The sequence below is a fragment of the Vicia villosa genome, unplaced genomic scaffold, assembly GCF_029867415.1.
Source record: "Vicia villosa cultivar HV-30 ecotype Madison, WI unplaced genomic scaffold, Vvil1.0 ctg.001193F_1_1, whole genome shotgun sequence".
Classification (NCBI taxonomy): domain Eukaryota; kingdom Viridiplantae; phylum Streptophyta; class Magnoliopsida; order Fabales; family Fabaceae; genus Vicia; species Vicia villosa.
In genome coordinates, this window is record NW_026705528.1 from 48,212 (window position 1) to 54,005 (window position 5,794).

A 5,794-nucleotide genomic window follows, 5' to 3' on the forward strand; every position below is an offset into this window, starting at 1 on the left:
GATCAAATACGCATCATAAATCATATGTGAATCCATGGTTGTGTTTAGAATCTTGTTTGAAATCTATCTGTGCCGTTTAATTCGATTTTGATTGCAGATTATATGATACACCATTGTTAGGTCACACAAGCTCCAAATTGGGGAATTCCAATTAGAGATAAAATTAGCCCCAATCGATGGTCCTATCATGTTCAGAAGAAGATTTCGGTTTGAATCGAACATTTAATTAGGATTTATTGTTCGTATTTGGTGATTTATGTGTTCGCAGGACTATAGCTATGTTTAAAAACCGTAGGTAAAAGTGTTTGGTTTTGCAGAGTGATCGAAGGTCAGGGACGAAGCCCAGGCGCGCAAGCTTCAATTTAAATCTCTTCAATTTTTTTTTTTATTATATTAATATCCTGGTCTTATTTTGTCACGAAGCGAATTCAGCACAGTTGGCCAGATGGAAAGTCACGTAACATGCATAGCGTGGGATCGATTCCTAGCGTGGCCGTTTATTTTTCTCAATTTTCTTTGACAATTTATGCTTGCCAATTCAGTGTAGCGAATCTACACACGTACACCATATACCTTCGTACCAGGGACCTTCAGATCACTTTTTAAGTTGATCTAACAATCCAGAATGAGCAGGTGTACCATGGACCTCCAGAATGCCACCACACCAGATCCAAGCTGAGTTCCTTTCTAATTTCTTTTGTATAATTTGTTTAAGTTTATATTTTTAATAACCTTTAAAAAAAATAAAAACTTCTCCAAATTTCCTTTTTCTCATAGAAAAACATTAAAACAAAATATTTGTTTATTTTAATAACTTGCTTATTAATTGTTTAAATTAATTTAATTTACTTAAATTATTTAATCAAATTATAATTAACTTTTTATTCATTGATATTAGGTTTAGGATTTAATCAATTTTTTTTTTTCAATTTAATTAATTAGGTAGAATACCAATAATTAATTAAATTGATTTTATTTATTCTATTAAACTTAGTCAATTTATTCCCTAATCGGGGTTTGCGAGGATTATTCCTACACTGAATATTTGTTTCTTTGTGCTTTTTTCAGGGTTACTCTTCAAGTATCTTCCGACAACGCGCCCGATTAAGATTCGAAGCTAAGTACCCTTACTTATTTAATTATTTTTATATATGCCTATTTATTCTTTATTTTAGGGTCAATCCCGTTCGCCTCTGAATTAGTAATACACTCACGCCTTATTTGTTTCTTTGCTCATGCCTAATGGTCAGAGTCGATGCTTCTGGCAAACCCTTGCCCTCAACCCTGTCAGGCAAATGCCAAGCTAAGTACCTTCTCCCTATTCTATTTTTAATTTATTATCCTATTTTATTTTGTAGTTAATGAGGTTTGCCCTCGAATTTGATAATGCACTCACTATATGTTTTCTGTCTTGTCTTTTTCCTTTTCAGGGTTTATCAATTGCCAAAGCTACGTTGTTGGTAACCCTAAACCTCATTTTATTTTATGCCTCTTATTATCATTACTTGTGTCAAACCCTGATAAGGGATCCGCTGGTTACAATTTCCCGCCCCCTTTATTGCTTTATATTATTGCGTGGTTGGTAATCCTAGGGAGTGCAAGCCTTAAACTGAATTAGAATAACTAATTAAAAGATAAATATCTGAATATAATCACGTGATTGTTGCACACACGCACGCTTTTGGGGTAACCTCTCTGTTGCCTTGTTGCCTTGTTGCCTGTTGCCTTGTGTTTTTTTTGCAGAATAAGCCAAGTCCCTCGAATACGAGGATACCTCAGCCATGTTGCCTCGATAAAAAGGTCACGACCCTAAATGATGCTGCCTTCGATACACAAATGACCTCGACCCTCGGAAGTTGCCTACGGAAAAAGGCTGAGGTATCTTCTGGTTGCCTAACGAAAAATGGCTTATTCTGATCCTTGCCTTAGATTACCTGCCCTTCTATGGCATGGGACAGTCTTATGGCAAAGGATGCTTCGACGACCCTTCAACCTCCAAACGAAAGGCTTCCTGCCCTCTTATGGCAAGGATAGACCCTTTCATTCTGAAAGGCAAAAAGAGACCTATCATCTGAGTTTAAGGTAATTGCCCCTAATTGCCTTGCAATGCTCAAACCTTTTTATTATATTCTTTCTCATAATTTTTCAAAAGGGCAACGCTTATTCACAAGCTAAAGTCCCTATCTCTTTCATCTACATTTTCTAAATAAACGAGCAAGCAAAGCAATTAAGAGCCCATGGAAAACCATGGATGCAAAGGGTGCCTTACACCTTCCCTTTGCATAAATTACCCCCCGAACTTAGATTTCTTTAAAAAGGTTTTTTTCTGTTTCTTTTTGCCTTTCTGATTTAGTTTGGATAAAATAAAAGTCGGTGGCGACTCTTGCTTACCGCGACATTTCGATTGATAAAAAGTCAGTTCACCGTATTACATATAGTATATCCAGAAGTTGAATATCCTTCAGAACCTGCTGCTCCTACACCTCCTCGGAACTTGGCTGCAATTCTTCTGGCTCTAGAAAATCAAGATTCTGAAATCCCTTCTCCTGTGTATGCTGAAGATGCTTCTGAAGCAGAAGCTGATGCTGAGAAACAAGCTATAGAGAATCATCCTGCTATGCAATCTCCTCTTAAGGAAAATCAAGCTGATGTTCTCATGGTCGATGCTGCTGCTGAGACTCCTCTTCTAGACAATAGCTTTGATGCTTCTTCTGCTGGACCTTCTGTTCTGATGAACACCATGAAGGCTCTTCAACATAATCAAGATGATCTTGCTTCTCGTCTGGACAAGCATGAGGAAACTCACAATGAGTTCAGATCTTTTATGAAGACGCAGACAGAAAACACTGCTGAGATTCAAAACCTTCTGGCCAAGATAGCTTCTAAGCTAGGCTAGGCGTAGTGTGTATTGGTCTTAGATGTTTTCTTGTTTCTTGCACCTGTTTCTTGCATCTGCTTCTATTCCTCTTGTATACTTCTGATATATTTTGTTAATCAATAAAATATTATCTTCTTCACTTTATTATGTCGTTTTATCATCTGAATCTTTTATATGCTTTTTGATGTTATGACAAAAAGGGGAAGGAACATGATAATTGATTTGATTTATTATATCATTTGCTGGGATTAAGTCTCAACATTCCTAACATTATTTGCAAGTTCTATGTCTTTGAGATTTTTTTGCAGGATTGAAGATATTTTGAAAAAGCTCAACATGAGAAGCAAATACATGAGGAAAGACAATTCTATAAAGAAGCATGCTCTTGAAAAATTGAAGCAAGCTTAGTGTTGTGAAGCTTCAAGATTAGAAGCAAGAAGAAGAACGTTCTGATAGTCATTCGTAGAATGCTCTAATGTTCTTGGTTGAGAATATGCTCTGATATATTTTCTTCATCTTATATGCTCTGATAAACGCTATTCATTAAGAATGCTCTGATACATGATAGTTATCAAGAATGCTCTGATACATTCATGTTCTGATATTTCTGTCTAGTATGTTTCTGAAACATTTCAGGATGTAAAGATGCTCTGATGATGCTCTGATACATTCAAGAATGTTCTGATTCAATCAAGCATGCTATGACAACAAAGAATAAATTCAAAGCTCTGAAGCTGTCCTGTGGAAGCAAGAAGCAGAAGCTCTGAATATTCTGAAGTTCTAGGCGAAGTGAAAGTCTCTGCTGAAATGAAAAATACTTAGGGAAGTCTTTTATTTATAAATTCTTCTAGTATTTATTTTAGGGGGAGATTGTTAATCTCAGGGGGAGACATATTCACACACTTTGATTATATGCTTATGCTATATCTGTGAATTTGTCTTTTGTCATATGATATTCTGATTGCAAATTCATATCAATTATATATGTTTTTGTCATCATCAAAAAGGGGAGATTGTTAGAACAAGATTTGTTCTGATCAATATTCTTGTTTTGATGATAACAATATATATGAATTTTGTATAAGACAATGTGGTACTCTAATCCTATGCATTTTCCATTTCAGGAAATATATAAGGAGTATGCACAATTCAATGCTAAGAAGCACTGACTCAGAAGGTTCAGGATTGCAACATCAGAACATCCTCTCGCAAGACATCAGAAGATGGTCAAGCAGAATCAGAACATGGTCTATGAAGCATCAGAAGAACATGAGATCAGAAGCAGAAGCACTGAAGTTCTTATGGTATCACGCTAAAGCACTTCAAAGTCAGAAGACAAGAAGATGCTCTGCACCAAGCTGTAACTCTGATTCTGATTATTCAAACGTTGTATTCACAAAATCTGAGATCAGAAGTTAGTACTAGATGACAGGCTATCAAATATAATCTCTGACTGACAAAAGGAACGTTAGAAGCTACAAAAGGCAAAGTCAGTAAAAGCAGAGAAAAGCATGGCTCGAGGTAGTTGACAAAACAGTGAAAACATTAAATGCAAAGCTGTCCAGTCACGCAACGCATTAAATGCATTCCAACGGTCATCTTCTCAAACGCCTATATATAGTGAAGTTCTGATCAGAAGCAGTAACAAATTTTTGGCAAACATACTGAAACGCTGTTGAAATCAAAACACACTAACTTCATCTTCAACCTCACAATCTATTGTAATATTTAGTGAGTGTTAAGCTTAGAACTTAAGAGAAATATCACAGTTGAGATTATAGCTTTCTAAGAAGAAAATTCATACTCTTGTAAACATTTATTTTTACATTGATTTGTAAAAGGTTCCTAGAGTGATCAGTGAGATCAGTAGACTCTAGAAGACTTAGAAGTTTCTAAGTGGTGATTTCCAAGGTGTGATCCGTATACTCTAGAAGACTTAGAGTGTTTCTAAGTGGATAACCATTGTAATCAAGATTGATTAGTGGATTAAATCCTCAGTTGAGGTAAATCACTCTAAGGGGGTGGACTGGAGTAGTTTCGTTAACAACGAACCAGGATAAAAATATTGTGTTCATTGTTTTTATCTTAAGAGTTTTTAAAGTTACACTTATTCAACCCCCCTCTTTCTAAGTGTTTTTCTATCCTTCAATTGGCATCAGAGCACCGGTTCTAGGTGCAAGCACTTAACCGTGTTAGAAAAAGATTCAGGGTGAGAAAAACACTAAGTCAATATGGTTGATATTGTTACATCCACTTCAAATGATCAACACAACAATGGAAATGGAAATGGATATTCTAGACCACCAGTATTTGATGGTGAAAATTTTGAATACTGGAAAGATAGTTTGGAAAGTTACTTTCTTGGTCTAGATGGTGATTTATGGGACTTGCTTGTGGATGGTTACAAACATCCAGTAAATGCTAGTGGAGTAAAGATGTCAAGACAAGAAATGAGTGATGATCAAAAGAAACAATTTAAAAATCATCATAAGTCAAGGACTATTCTGCTGAATGCTATTTCTCATTCTGAACATGAGAAGATATCAAACAGAGAAATTGCCCATGACATCTTTGAATCATTAAAGATGACTCACGAAGGAAATGCCCAAGTCAAAGAGACAAAAGCTCTTGCATTAATCCAAAAGTATGAAGCCTTCAAGATGGAGGATGATGAAAACATTGAAACAATGTTCTCAAGATTTCAAACTCTAACTGCTGGATTAAGAGTGCTTGATAAGGGATATACAAAGGCTGATCACGTCAAGAAGATCATCAGAAGCTTGCCCAGAAGATGGGGCCCAATGGTGACTGCATTCAAGATTGCAAAGAATCTGAATGAAGTATCTTTGGAAGAGCTGGTCAGTGCTTTGAGGAGTCATGAAATAGAGCTGGATGCTAATGAACCTCAAAAGAAAG